Below are 16,977 nucleotides of genomic sequence, written 5' to 3'. Positions count from 1 at the left end.
CGCTTATCACATCTTACCAACAATGTCACGACAAGTATGTACACGTACAAGCATCATTAAATCATTTATATACTTACACCACATCACCTTAATAACATATACATCATGTTAAGGTTAATCGCCACCATAATCCAATTCATCAACAATTTAATCTAATAAATAAAATAAAGTCGGCCACTGCCCGCATTATTACTTTATCAGATAGAACATCTCATTAGCTTCACAACGCCCAAAACGGCACATAAATCGGATACTCGGATCAAAAGTTATGGGTTTTTAAAAATAAAACATTTTTAGAAAAAATGCTGCAGAACCCGGTTCGTCCCACATAGGAACCGGTTCCTGGCTGCTTCCAAAAACACGCCTCAGGTTTTTACTATGGGGAACCGAGTTGTCCCTATCTGGGAACCGGTTCCCAGCAACCCAGAATCCACACCTCTCTATTTTTATAAGGGGGAACCGGTTCGTCCCACATGGGAACCGGTTCCTACGTACCTGCACAGCCAAATTCACCATTTTGACAGCATTTACCCTATCCCATTTCCCCAATTTCAGGCACATACGAACATAGCACCCAAATACCATCAATTTTCACATCATAACATATTTCAGACAAGTTTTATACAAGTATTAACAGCATATATCATGAGTATTAACAGAATCATGTAATTCATGCAAATTCATCAAAACCTAACAAAATTCCCAAACCCGACACGTACGATTGAAATAGACAACAATCCTAATCAATCCTACTACCTACAATCGCATAAGGATTACTAACCCGAAGAATCCCCCCTTACCTTAGAGTCGAATCTTCGAAGGTCTTCTTCCCCTTTGGCTCTTCTCTCTTTCACGTGTTCTTCCTTTCTCAGACTCTGTCTCTTTTTCTTCTTCCTCCTCTTTTCCAAATCCCCTTTATTTTATGAAAAATAAAATAAATATTATAATGGGCTTGCTTAGTTAACACCCCCTCTTCTGCTAACCACCACTCTAGCCCAATGCCAATATTTCATCATTTTCCAAATAATTCTCAAAAATTATTAATTCTAATAATTTAATTAAAAAAATAATTAAATTAATAAACAAGAATTAACAGGGTGTTACAACTCTCCCCCACTAAAAAAGTTTTCGTCCTCGAGAACATACCTCAAACGAAGAGTTCGGGATAGGAGTCCTTCATCTGACTCTCCAGTTCCCACGTAACATTTCCACCTGCAGCTCCTCCCCAAGCTACTCGGACTAAAGCTATCTCTTTACCACGTAGTTGCTTTAACTTCCGATCTTCAATCCTCATAGGCAACGCCTCAACTGTCATATTATCTCTCACTTGCACATCATCCACCTGGATTACATGAGACGGATCCGCAATATATTTCCTCAATTGAGATATATGGAATACGTCATGTAGGTTTGCAAGTGTTGTTGGTAAAGCAATACGATAAGCCACTTCTCCTACTCTTTCAGTAATCTGAAACGGACCAATAAAACGCGGCGTCAACTTCTTTGACTTCAATGCTCGACCAACACCCGTCGTAGGAGCTACTCTCAGAAACACATGATCTCCCTCTTGAAATTCAAGTGTTCTTCGCCTCTTGTCATGATAGCTCTTCTGACGACTTTGAGAAGCCTTCATCTTCTCCTGAATCATCTTAATCTTTTCCGTCATCTCTTGAACAATTTCTGGTCCAATCACTGCACTTTCACCAGATTCATACCAACACAGTGGTGTCCTACACCTCCTACCATACAAAGCTTCAAATGGAGACATACCAATACTCGAATGGTAGCTATTGTTGTAAGTAAATTCAATCAACGGCAAATAACTATCTCATGCACCACCCTTTTCCAATACACAAGCACGCAATAGATCTTCCAATGATTGAATCGTCCTTTCAGTTTGACCATCAGTCTGCGGATGATAAGCAGAGCTCAACCTCAATTTAGTACCTAAAGCCTTCTGTAACCTTTCCCAAAATCTGGACGTGAATCTCGGATCTCTATCTGATACGATACTCGAAGGAATACCATGCAAACTTACTATTTTCTCAATGTACAACTGTGCCAACCTTTCCATAGAATAATCCATCCTCATCGGTATGAAGTGAGCAGACTTCGTCAGTCTATCCACAATAACCCAAATGGCTTCATAGTTCTTAGCTGTTCTTGGCAATCCAGATACAAAGTCCATGGATATGCTATCCCACTTCCATTCAAGAATAAATAAAGGCTGCATAGTCCCATACGGCTTCTGATGTTCGATCTTTAACTTCTGACAAGTCAAACAAGAATAAACAAATTCAGCTATTTCCTTTTTCATTCCAGGCCACCAGAATAACTTCTTCAAATCATGGTACATCTTAGTAGCTCCAGGGTGAATACTCAATCCACTACGATGTCCTTCTTCCAAGATACTCTTCTTCAGTTCAGTAACGTCAGGAACACAAACACGGTCGCCAAATCTCATTATGCCATTCTCATCAATTCTGAATTCACCTCCTTTTCCTTGGTTAATCAAAGTCAATCTGTCAACTAGTCCCACATCATCCTTCTGCCTTTCTCTGATTTCATCAAGAATTCCACTTGCCAGCTTTAGCATACCTAACTTGATGTTATTCGAAGTGCCTTCACATACCAAACTTAAATCCCGGAATTGCTCAATCAAATCTAGTTCTCGCACCATCAACATCGACATATGCAAGAACTTCCTACTCAAAGCGTCAGCAACAACATTCGCTTTACCCGGATGGTAATTCAGCTCAAAATCATAATCTTTAAGGAACTCTAACCACCTCCTCTGTCTCATATTAAGCTCTTTCTGATCAAGTAAGTACTTCAGACTCTTATGATCACTAAACACCTCGAACCGTGAACCATAAAGGTAATGTCTCCATAATTTCAACACAAACACCACCGCTGCCAACTCTAAGTCATGAGTCGGGTAATTCTTCTCATGCACTTTAAGTTGTCTCGACGCATAAGCGACTACCTGTTGGTTCTGCATTAGTACACCTCTAAGTCCCATCAATGAAGCGTCACAATACACCACAAAAGATTCTGCCGGATTCGGCAAAATTAGAATAGGAGCACTGGTCAGCCTCTTCTTTAATTCTTGGAATCCTTCTTCGCATTTCGAGTCCCAAACGAACGCTTGACCCTTCCTAGTCAACTTCGTCAATGGTAGAGCTAACTTTGAAAATCCTTCTATAAACTGCCGATAGTAACCTGCAAGACCCAGAAAGCTACGAATTTCAGTAACGGACTTCGGAGCTTCCCACTGAGACACAGCTTCTACCTTTTTCGGATCTACGGCAATACCGTTCTTGGAAATTACATGGCCAAGAAAGCTCACTTCCTTTAACCAGAAATCACATTTCGATAGTTTGGCATAAAGCTTCTTCTCTTTCAACACTCCCAGCACAATTCTGAGATGCTCTGCATGTTCTTCTTCACTTTTGGAATATATCAGAATGTCGTCAATGAACACCACGACGAACTTATCAAGATAAGGATGAAAAATCCTATTCATGTATTCCATGAAAACACCAGGTGCGTTAGTAACTCCAAACGGTATCACGGTGTATTCATAATGACCATACCTCGTTCTGAACGCAGTCTTCTGAATATCGTCTGTCTTTACACGAATCTGATGATACCCAGACCTCAAATCAATTTTACTGAATATACTAGCTCCGACCAACTGATCCATCAAATCATCAATCCTCGGCAGTGGATACCGATTCTTGATAGTAACTTTATTCAGTTGTCTGTAGTCTACACACAACCTCATAGATCCTTCCTTCTTCTTTACCAATAACACCAGTGCACCCCACGGTGATACACTTGGACGAATGAATTCTTTCTCCAACAATTCTTCTAATTGACTCTTCAATTCGGTTAATTCAGATGCTGACATTCTATAAGGTGCCATCGATACAGGACTGGTTCCAGGAACTAATTCAATAGCAAACTCTACTTCTCTCTCAGGTGGTAGCTCTCTAACATCTTCTGGAAAAACTTCTGGAAATTCTCGTACCACTGGTAATTCATTACTCACTACTCTTCCTTTCACTTCCATCGACGCAAAAAGCATAAACACGGCTGCCCCATCTTGAATTGCCTCACCCACTTGTCTTGCAGTCATCGCCAACTCATCGACATTAATTTCCCCAGGAAAGATGACCGTCTTCGTAAAACAATTAATATGAACCCGGTTAAATTGCAACCAGTTCATCCCCAAAATAATGTCAAGTTGTTTAAGTGGAAGGCACACTAAGTCCATTCCAAACTTCCTACCAAATATATCAACGGGACAGTTCAAACATGCAGATGAAGTGGTCACTGAACCCGACGCAGGAGTGTCAATAACCATACTTCCACTAATCTTTGATATCTCTAAATTTAGCCTCTTAGCACAATCCAATGAAATAAACGAGTGAGTCGCACCAGTATCAATAATCGCAATTAAAGGTGTGTTATGTATGAAACACGTACCTTTAATCAGTCTATCCTCCGGAGTAGTTTCTGATCCGGACAAAGCAAAGACTTTCCCCCCAGCTTGGTCCTTCTTTGGCTTTGTGCACTGCGGACTGATATGACCCTCTTCGCCACAGTTATAGCAAGTTACGGTTCTCATTTTGCAGTCAGCAGCAATATGACCCATTCTGTTACACTTGAAGCACTTCTTCTCTTCTTTCTTGCACTCATTCCTCTTATGTCCTGTTTCACCACAGTTGAAGCACCTAAAGGGAGCACCAGAATCTCCCCCACTAGGCCTTTTCCAGTTACCAGCTCTTGGGTTTCCTCTACCATATGGTGTACCTCTGTCCATAGGCTTCTTACCCTTCTTATCAACCAACTCACGAGAGTGAGATGATTTCAGCTTAAGACTGTCTTCCTCAAAGATTCTGCTATAGTCCACTAAATCAGCAAATCGGCGAATCCTTTGATACCTGATGCCCTGTTTGATCTCATCACGAAGACCATTCTCAAACTTGATACACTTAGAGAATTCTCCAGCTGCATCGTTGGTGTAGTGTATGTAGTACTTAGCCAATTCCACAAATTTGGAAGCATATTCCGGCACTGTCATACTACCCTGTTTCAGCTCCAAGAATTCAATTTCCTTCCTCCCCCGCACATCTTCAGGAAAGTACTTCCTCAGAAATTCTCTCTTGAATATGGCCCAAGTGATTGCGATTCCATCTGAATCCAACTCAGTCCTAGTAGTAACCCACCAATCATCAGCTTCTTCTGATAGCATATGAGTACCGTACCTCACCTTCAGATTTTCTGCACAATCGATCACTCGGAAGGTCCTCTCGATTTCTTTCAACCATTTCTGAGCACCATCAGGGTCATGGGTGCCTTTGAACAGTGGAGGATTGTTCCTCTGAAAGCTGTTCAGCTGCATGTCAGCACCAATCGCAGCCCCATTAGCATTCCCTCCTAGTACACCAGCAATCATGCCTAGAGCCTCTGCAATAGCGTCATCGTTCCTTCCACCTCTTCCAGCCATTGTTCTGCTAAATCACAAAACAATCTCATCAGAATAAAAGTATCGACAGTGTTTACCTTACACTAGTCACATACAAGGGAACACTGACACTAAGACTCTGACTCTAACGACCGACTATGCTCTGATACCACTATTGTAACACCCTTCTAAACCCCCGAGGAAAATATAATATAATCAGAGTAATAAAACAACAAGGATGCTGCAATTATTAAAATAAATAAAAATACCAAGTCGATTGTCATGCTTTATTTGAATTTAACCAATATCAAGCATATTTTTAGCACAGCGGAACTTAATTCAACAGTATTAGGAAAACATATCCACACAAATACTCAATACATAAATCCATAACCAAAATGTAAACAATGTATATCAAGTAACGCTAAGACTATCGATCCCAGTGTTACAATCAAAGCATGACTCGACACGAACTACGGGCTAGCCTATAAGCTATCTTCACCCAATCAAGACGCCGCTACATCCTTAATCTGAAATCATCAAAGTAAGGGTGAGTTTCATTCGAATTAATAGCCATTATGCAACCATAAGCAATAAAATCTCATAACAATTATCATCCACTCAATCATACATGTAATCAGAAATTATACAACAAGCAAGCACATGTACATAAGTATCGTCTAACACACCACACAAACATTCAATTATATTAAGCTATAGTGCATTCGTGAAATCATATTCACAGGACTTCTCTCTTTGATACTGCCCTCTAGTCGCTCACACCCCACATGGGCACACGACTACTGCCTCATCGCTCACACCCCACATGGGCACACGATGACTGCCTGCTAATCTCCGCACAATGGGAATTAGCCTTCCAATGCAAATGATTCATGAATGAATGCACACATGTCACATACTTATAACATCATATATCATCATCAATCCGATGCTCAACATCGCTTATCGCATCTTACCAACAACGTCACGACAAGTATGTACACGTACAAGCATCATTCAATTCATCAACAATTTAATATAATAAATAAAATAAAGTCGGCCACTGCCCGCATTATTACTTTATCAGATAGAACATCTCATTAGCTTCACAACGCCCAAAACGGCACATAAATCGGATACTCGGATAAAAAGTTATGGGTTTTTAAAAATAAAACATTTTTAGAAAAAATGCTGCAGAACCCGGTTCGTCCCACATGGGAACCGGTTCCTAGCTGCTTCCAAAAACACGCCTCAGGTTTTTACTATGGGGAACCGGGTTGTCCCTATCTGGGAACCGGTTCCCAGCAACCCAGAATCCACACCTCTCTGTTTTTATAAGGGGGAACCGGTTCGTCCCACATGGGAACCGGTTCCTACGTACCTGCACAGCCAAATTCACCATTTTGAAAGCATTTACCCTATCCCATTTCCCCAATTTCAGGCACATACGAACATAGCACCCAAATACCATCAATTTTCACATCATAACTGTCATGCACTCGGTTTTTTGCCATACCTCTCGTGGAGAGATACGCGAACTGACTCTTTTTGTTTCTGCTTTTGTATTTTTGAAAATCAGAGAGTCGCCACCGACTTTTATTTTATCCAATTAAGGAAAGGTTTATAAAAGAAACAGAAAAAGACCTTTAAGAAATTCTGGGTAAGGGGGTAGGTTATACAAAGGGAAGGTGTTAGCACCCTTTGTATCCATGGTTATCCATGGGCTCTTTAATTTGCTTAGCTCACTTGTTTTCAATTACTTTTCTATTGCCTTGAAATGCTCGTATGTGGTTTCAAATACCTTTGTAAATTGACTTTGTAATGATCCTTGTGCGGATGTATACAAAGTGTTTTTATCTTTCAAAAGATGTTTTGAAAAAAAGAACGTTAACTTCGTAATGATCCTTGTTTGGATATATACAAAGTATTGTCTTTTTTGAAAGTTTTGTTTTGAAAAACAATGATATATGAGAGATTTGTTTGTTTTGATTTGAGCAAGCAAATTAGGAGGTCTACCCTGAGTTATAAGGTCTTTATCCTATTTCCTTTAAAAATCTATCCTTTCACCGGATATAAACAATAGTTCGATTTTGTACTCGAAACAGTAGAATTTGATTTTGATTGATTTTGAAAAGAATGAGAAAAGGGATTACCTTAAGAGGTGCAAGTGTGACTGTGTTTAGATTCAGATATTTTATCTTTGAAGTTTAGTGATCTAACGGTTCAATTTTATCTTTGACATACACGCAGTTTATATGTGCTGGAATTTAAAATGCGGAAATGTAAAATGCGGAAAGTAAATCTACGCTATTACATCGATTGTGCAGGAAATGTAAACTACACTATTTACATGGATTTGACAATCTATACATTTATCTAGGAATTTAAATTGCAAGAAAATAAAAGAAGTATTTTTGGATTTTTTTGATGATTGATTTTAATTATAATTAATGCATGATTAATTTAATTAAAATGAGGAAAAGATGGAAATAAAATTTAAACCTAAAAATTAAGTTTAAACTATGTTCAAAATGCTTGTTAATTAATTTTAAAACAAAACTAATTTTTTGAAATTGATTTTGAAATCATTAAGTTAATTAATACATAATTATACAAATAATTAAAAATTAAAGAGAAAATTATCCTAAATATGTACAAAATTAGTTTATAATATATAAACAATATTTAATATAAAGAACAAAATTTTTTATGATTTTTTTTTATTGGTTAAAATAATTAAAAGGTAAATATATGCATATTATCTAATTAATTATACAAAATATTTAAATTATGAAGAAAAATAAAATATTTTTATATCAGAAAATAAAATATTATTTTAGAAGCCTAAAAATATTTTTTGTGTATTTTTTGGATATTTAAAACTATTTTTAATTAATTTTATGAAGAAAATAAAAATAAAATAGAAAATATAAAGATGATAATCAGACGTGGTAATTAAATAAAGTCCATGGTATGGGGATTCATTCTGATGCGTTAGATTGATGAGTGGACGGATCTGATGGTCACCAGCATGAGGGACCATACCACGTGACGTACCTGCAAAACACTGAATCCAAGGTTAGTTTAAAAACACGCGCGCGCCCTCCAGCCAATCAGAGGACGCCACGCATCATCTTCTTCCTCAGGATGGGGCTTTTACACCTTTCATTTGCAGGTGGTGTAAAAACTCTAACCTTTTACACCTGTTGGAAATAGCGAATACAAGCAAACAACAATATAAATTTGGCGCGATGCCATCATTTAGTTCGTCTTGTTCACGCGAGTTTAATGGTACTATTTAGAGCTTGTAATTTTGCATGAATTGTAAAGCCCTAAATTTGAAAGTAAGAACCCTAAAATGGTGGTTCCTTGTATAGGTGTTCAAACTTCAATTAAGTTTCCAGAAATGATTAGGACCTCAAACTAAACTTAAATATGAGTCTACATCTTGTTAAATATGCATGTATTATGAGATTTTGGTGAGTTTTATTGCGAGCAAACCGTGAGGTCTTGTGGTCGTATCTGGATGTTCCAAGGCTTGCAACTGATCTGGTTATGTTCAATGATACTTGAGGATTGTGTTTAAGTGTTTGGTTTGAATTGAAACAAGCTAGAATGTAAAATTCGAATTTTAAATTTCCTTGAAAAAAAACAAGTTGATACAAGTATGTTACAAGCTATGCTTAGGTTCTGAACTTGTCTCCCTCTTCTACTGAAGTGTTATAGCTCTTATATAAGCATTGAAGTGCTTAAGAACTAAGCTAGAAAGCATTAAGTGCTTTTGTTGAATTCTTGACTTTTTCAACACATGTGGCTTTGCATTTAAGCTACCATGACTTGACTTTCCACTCTCCTTCTGCTGTACTTGGCTTGGGGCAGAGTTTTTGATTGATTCCTTGATGAGTCATGCTTAGAAATTAAGCTATGCATTATCCTTCCATTTTCCATTTTCAATTTAATCTTAAATGGGATAAAATTAAACCAAAAATGAATAAAAATGATGTGGGCTTTGTCTTGGTCGTGGGAGGCCCATTATATCATTTTAAACATGTTTGAACTATGAAAACTTTGCCCCATTTGGAAAAAATACATTTTTGATCAATGTTGGTTTCATGCATTTTCCCAAAATTTAGCCAACTTCAACAAGGTGTAAATCCCTCAATATTTGTCATATGAAGGAGATCTTTCACTTTTTGGAAACCTCAAAGAGTCCTCTAACCAATGTCTTTGGTCTCATGTCAAAATGATTTTTGATACTCCTTGTGTGTCCTTTTGAAAAAAGTGTCTTTTTGTTGACTTTGAAAATGACCTGTAATGTCTTGATTCATATTTTTCAAATGGTGAATCAAATGGCCATGGGACCAATTGCATTTGAAAGATAATTGAATTTCCTTCAAAATAAGCTTTGGTTTGAATTTTTTGGATGAAGGATGAGAGAGTTATGACCAGTCAAAGTTCAGTTGACTTTTTAGGAGAAAACCCTAATTTTGAATCTTAGGGTTTTGTTGATTTTTGATCTTTCCTTGATGAATTATGATCATCCAATGATCAAATGATGAATCCTTTGACAAAATATGGATTTTGACAAAAAATTTCATTTTTGACTGTCTGTTGACTTTTTTGGTCAAACGGGTCGTCTGTTGACTGTTTGAGCTGCTGACTGTGCGTCTGAGTGAATTGAAGTTTGAAAATTTGTATGGTGGTACTTTGAGATATATGGAGGTCCATGAAATCCATTTGAGGTCTCAAAAACTTGTTTCTCCTGAAAAAACAATAAACCCTAATTAGGGACTGTTTGTGTAGGAGACAGTTAAGCGTACCTGATTTTTGTGCAGTGCTGAGTCTCTGCTAATCATGTGATATTCAGAAGACTTCTAGAACAAAAATCTTGGAATTTTGAATTGTAAAAGTTTGATTTGATTGATGGCACAAAACACGGAGAATTGCACTGTCAGTGGTTTGACTGTCAACTGACTGTTCAGGTATTAATGTAGCAGTTAGAGTGAAAAATCAACAGTCAAAGTTAATTTTCTTTTTGTTGTTTTTGTTTTATGTGAAAGATGAAAGTTTATTTACACGACTTGTTAAAAAACACAGACATAATAAATAACTAATATTTACTGTACGCGAGCAATATTACCGATAACCCTAAAAATCATTTAATGCACATAAAAATAAATATTTAACTGGCAGAAAACACACAAAATATTATCTGAATAAATTAAGCAACAGTATGACAAATAGTACAACATTTAATACTGACAGTACAAACATTACATACTATAATGAACGGTACGACGAGTAAACGGTACATTTAAGAAAATAAGAGATACGACAAACTTTAAGAATGACGATTAATAACCCATGCTATGACCAACAGAAAATAGATGATCGGGAGTGTAACCATCGCAGGTCCACATTTTTCAGGACTATGCAGACAGAAGAAGGACATGATCACCGTAGCAATGGTGATGACCATAAGAAAACACGTTTCCATCCGCTTCGCCATTTTGCCGGGGAGGAAGAGAGAATGAATATGAAGTAGAAATTTGAGAGATGAGTTAGAATTTGATGTGAGATTTTATGAAAAAGATGAGAGGTATTTATAGAATGAAAAGAAGGATAGAGACGTTGGGGAATGAAGTGATTCCGTACAAAAGGAAAATTTGAGTGGAAGAAAGATTTGAAATAAAGTGTATGATAGTGTTGGGAAAAGAGAGATGTGTAGAATAAAGTTAAGATTTGATTTTTGAAAAAGAGATTTGAAAAGAGATTTTGAAAATAATGGAATATAGTACAAAAGTTAGTGGGAAACAAAAAATTAATAATAATTTACTTGTTACCAGTACAGTCTGAATCCCGGACTCTGTGCCTGCAAAAGATTTATCTCTGTACCAATTGTGTCAGTACTATTTATCTGTAAATAAATATCAAATAAATAGCGTGTGTGAAGTAATAAACAGTAGTTGGCGTTTGCGTAAGAATAAATCCAACAGCGAGCCAAAATACTGTATAAGAAAAATTCTAAAAACCAAGTATTCATAAATCAGGATATGAAAATCCAAGATTATATGAAACTCTTAATTTTTAGATTGAAGTTTTCTTGAAAAAAGATGCGGGCAAATTTTAGGGTATAACAGTTACCCCTATTCTATATTCTTAAACCTGAAGAGATTGTCTGAAATCTGAAGGTGGAAGATGATTGAATATTTTAGATGCCCTGAAAATTTGCACTTACCTTGATCAGAAGAGATGTTGGAAGTTTGTCTTTGAACGTTGTCTGAGAAATGTTGTTGGAAGATTGAGACATTACCTGAGATGGGCTTTCAGATGCCATCTGGCAAATGTGTTGATGGTTTGTTCACCAGCATGAATCCATTGATTATATCTTGATGAAGGATTTGAAAACCTCTGCGTTGACTGTTCCGGAACCGTCCAAGGTTATCGCTTTAAGTCTAGGAGGATGATCGTTATGGAATTGTCCAAAGTTTTTCCGCTTTAGATTTTGAAAGTTGATCGTTGTGGAACCGTCTGAGGTATCAGCTTTAGATCTTCGATGGTAGATCGTTGTGGAACCGTCTGAGGTATCAGCTTTAGATCTTCGATGGTAGATCGTTCTGGAACCGTCTGAGGTATCAGCTTTAGATCTTCGATGGTAGATCGTTCTGGAACCGTTTGAGGTATCAGCTTTAGATCTTTGTTGGTAGATCGTTCTGGAACCGTCTGAGGTATCAGCTTTAGATCTTTGTTGGTAGATGGTTCTGGAACCGTCTGAGGTATCAGCTTTAGATCTTTGTTGGTAGATCGTTCTGGAACCGTCTGAGGTATCAGCTTTAGATCTGCGTTGCTTGTTTTTTGAGTTGATAAGTAATTTGAAAGGAGAGATCTCTTCAGAACGAATCCTTGGCTTGATTATATCTGAGAGGACTGCTTATTTGAATAGAGTTCAAGGGGAACACTGTATGTGATTGAGAACATCTTTGTTGAAGACATCCGTCTGCCTGAAAAATCAAGTTAGTGATATGCAATGGCATGATGTATGTAATGCATGAGATTCTCTAACTAAAGGAGAAATATGCATGTTATGTATGCATTTGTCATGAAATATTATATGCTATGTATGAATATGTGTATGACGTATGATGTATGATGTATGATGTATGATGTATGATGTATGATGTATGATGTATGATGTATGATTGGGAAAATAAATCCCAGCTAGTCAGTCATCTGGAGATGAAGGTATTGTGATTGTTGATGATCTTTTGTCGTCTTGTTTGAGTACCCTCGGCTGGGAACCTTTTTTGAGAACCATGGTACTCTGTTGAAGGATCTTTGACTACCGTTCGGGGATGAACGGTAATTGGAAAGTTCTGATTTTGATACCCTTTAAAGTGGGAATGAGGAAGATGCATAATCCTCCGATGCACTATTTGACCAAGTCCTGGTGTGGAGACCACACCTTCTGGGGATAACAATCTGGAACAGCCCTGCTGGGGGAATAAGATTTCTCGAATCACTTTGTTGGAGAGAAAAATCTTATTGAGGAATTTGCTGAGAAATGCATCTCTGTTGGAGATTTTTCTTCTGATGCTGGTTTCGGGATGATGTCCAAATGATTGGGACATTACTTGAATGCTATTCCTGTTTTTCCTGGTAAACATCAATCATATTCAAATGCACATGTTCATTCAAAATTATCATTGGGACGTTTACGTATTCAAAACAGAAAAAAGTGAAAATGTTGATTTTGAGCATAAGATGCATTGATTTTTTGAAAAAGAGCCATGATAGGCTGATTAGTACAGGGAGACAACAATCCTAGTAGTAGGAAATTGTCATAAAGTTTTGAAAAGAGTTTTATAAAGAAAATAGCTATGTGAAAACAACCTAGTCAAGTTTCAATTCTGCTATTGCCAATCTGTCTTCGAGCATCTCATCCCTCACTTGTTGGAAGAAAGTAATTGGACTGATCGGTGTCTTTGATGTGTTGAATCTTGAAGGTGAATAGGCAGCTATACAGAACATAGTTGTACGCTTTATTCCCTAACTTTTGCCTAGGCTGCCTTTTCAGGTTTTCAGCCTACCGGGATAGTATTTATTTAGTCTCTAATTTTTGCCTGGATCGCCCTTTCGGGTTTTCGATCCACCGAGACGCTCATTTTTTGCCTAAGTTGCCCTTTCAGGTTTTCAACTTAGCGAGCTTTTCTTTTCAAGCGAAGTACTTTTTGACTATGTCCGCATTCACAGGGTGTGGGAAATCCTCGCCATTCATGGTAGTAAGCAACATGGCACCGCCGGAGAATATTTTCTTGATTACGAATGGTCCCTCATAAGTGGGAGTCCACTTGCCCCTAGGATTACCTTGTGGTAAGATGATGCGTTTGACAACCAAGCCACCAGTTTGGTATGCTTGACTTTTGACTTTCTTGTTGAAGGCTTTGATCATACGCTTTTGGTACAACTGACCATGACAAATAGCTGCGAGCCTCTTCTCATCAATCAAGTTTATCTGGTCCAACCGAGTCTGAATCCAATCGTCTTCGTCTAGATCGGCTTCTTTCATAATCCTTAGGGAAGGAATCTGAATTTCAATTGGAAGAACTGCCTCCGTACCATAGACTAAGGAGAATGGAGTTGCCCCTGTTGAAGTACGCGCAGATGTGCGATAACCATGAAGAGCAAAAGGTAACATCTCATGCCAATCTTTGTAGGTTACTGTCATCTTTTGTATGATTTTCTTGATGTTTTTATTGGCAGCTTCCACTGCGCCATTCATCTTTGGTCGATATGGAGAAGAATTATGATGTTTGATCTTGAACTGTGTGCAAAGTTCAGTAATCATTCTGTTGTTTAGCTTTGTGCCATTGTCTGTGATGATCCGTTCAGGGATGCCATACCGACAAATGAGATTGTGCTTGATAAATCGGGCCACAACATTTTTGGTGACAGAAGCAAAAGAAGCTGCTTCTACCCATTTTGTGAAGTAGTCGATAGCGACCAGGATAAAGCGATGTCCGTTGGAGGGAGTAGGCTTGATTTCTCCAATCATATCAATACCCCACATTGCAAAAGGCCAAGGAGCTGTCAGGACGTTTAACGGGACTGGAGGTACATGTACTTTGTCAGCATATATCTGACATTTGTGACAGGTTCTGGAATGATGATGACAGTCTGTCTCCATGGTAGACCAGTAATAACCTGCTCTGAGGATCTTTTTAGCCATTGTATGTCCACTTGAATGAGTACCAAAGGCACCATCATGTATGTCTTCCATAATCTGTTCCGCTTCCTTCTTGTTTACACAACGAAGTAAAGTCGAGTCATGGTTGCGTTTGTATAGGGTCCCATTACTTAGAAAGAATTTGGCAGCAAACCTCCTTAGAAACTTTCTGTCGTTAATGGATGCCCCTTCAGGGTACTCCTGAGCTTCGAGATATCTTTTTACTTCATGGAACCATGGTTTTTCTTCCGTTCCTTCGGCATCGATCTCATTGCAATAGGATGGTTCATCTTGTCTGTAAATGGTGATCATCGGCGCCTCATTGTCCCACCTGACTTTGAACATGGATGACATGGTAGCTAAGGCATCAGCTAGTTGATTTTCCTCGCGTGGGATGTGTTCAAAAGTGATTTCTTTGAAATAAGGAATCAGACTCAGCACATATTCTTTGTAAGGAATTAGATTCGGGTGCTTTGTGTCCCGTTCCTCTTTGACTTGGTAAATTACCAAGGCCGAGTCTCCGTAGACCTCCAGGAACTTGATTCTTAGATCGATTGCAGCTTTGAGACCCAGAATACATGCTTCGTACTCGGCTATATTGTTAGTGCAGTTGAAGCATAATCTGGCAGTGAATGGTGTATAACCTCCTGCAGGAGAAATGATCACAGCTCCGATGCCATTGCCAAGTGCGTTAGAAGCTCCGTCAAAAATCATAGTCCACCGGGATCCTGGCTCGGATCCTTCTTCTGGTCCTGGTTGTTGGTAGTCATTGACTAGCATAATGTCCTCGTCTGGGAAGTCGAAGTTCAATGTTTGATAATCATCCACTGCTTGATGAGCCAGATGATCAGCTACCACACTTCCTTTGATTGCTTTTTGTGAAGTGTATTGAATGTCATATTCTGTTAAGATCATTTGCCATCTTGCTATTCTTCCAAAGAGGGCAGGTTTTTCGAACACGTACTTGATAGGATCCATTTTGGAGATTAGGAAAGTGGTGTGATTTAGCATATACTGTCTTAGTCGGCGAGCCGCTCATGCTAAGGCACAACAAGTTTTTTCGAGTAGTGAGTATCTTGTTTCACAATCGGTAAACTTTTTGCTAAGATAGTAGATTGCATGTTCCTTTCGGCCGGACTCGTCATGTTGCCCCAGTACACACCCCATTGAATCTTCTAACACAGTTAGGTACATTATCAGAGGCCTTCCTTCCACTGGTGGTAACAATATTGGCGGTTTTTTGGAGATACTCTTTGATTTTGTCAAAGGCTAACTGGCATTTGTCATTCCACCTTTCCACTTGATCTTTCTTCAACAGTTTGAAGATCGGCACACAAGTAGTAGTCATGTGGGCAATAAATCGGGCGATGTAATTCAGACGTCCCAAGAATCCTCTGACTTGTTTCTCGGTACGAGGTATAGGCATTTCTTGAATGGCTTTGACCTTGACAGGATCAACCTCAATACCTTTGCTACTGACGATGAAACCTAAGAGTTTGTCGGATCTTACTCCAAAGGTACACTTATTTGGATTCAGTCGTAACCTGTATTTCTTGAGTCTGTCAAACATCTTGTGTAGATAACCCAGATGTTCTTCTTCGGTGTTGGACTTTGCAATCATATCATCGACATAAACCTCTATCTCCTGATGAATCATATCATGAAACAAAGCTACCATTGCACGTTGATAGGTTGCTCCTGCGTTCTTTAAACCAAAGGGCATTACTTTGTAACAAAAGGTTCCCCAGGGTGTTGTGAAGGTTGTTTTTTCCATGTCTTCGGGTGCCATCTTGATTTGATTGTACCCTGAGAATCCATCGTTAAAGGAGAATACCTTGCATTGTGCGGTATTATCAACCAGCACATCGATGTGAGGTAAAGGGAAATCATCTTTGGGGCTTGCCCGGTTCAGATCTCTGTAGTCTACACACATTCTGACTTTCCCGTCTTTTTTGGGCACCGGTACTATGTTAGCTATCCAAGGAGGATAACTCACAACTTTCAGAAAACCGGCATTGAATTGCTTGTCAACCTCGTCTTTGATCTTTTTTGACATATCGGGCCTACTCCTCCGCAATTTCTGCTTGACTAGAGTGCTACCTTCTTTGATTGGCAGGCGATGAACCACAATATCCGTGTCAAGGCCAGGCATATCTTCGTAGGACCAGGCGGATATCTCGACGTAGTCTTGCAATATTTGAATCAGTCTTTGCTTGACAATGTTTTCTAGATCAGCCCCTATCTTGACTTCTTTCTTTTCTTCGTCGCTGCCCAAGTTGAT

The sequence above is a fragment of the Vicia villosa genome, unplaced genomic scaffold (genome assembly GCF_029867415.1).
Source record: "Vicia villosa cultivar HV-30 ecotype Madison, WI unplaced genomic scaffold, Vvil1.0 ctg.003754F_1_1, whole genome shotgun sequence".
Taxonomy (NCBI): Eukaryota; Viridiplantae; Streptophyta; class Magnoliopsida; order Fabales; family Fabaceae; genus Vicia; species Vicia villosa.
Note: the sequence above shows the minus strand (reverse complement) of the source record.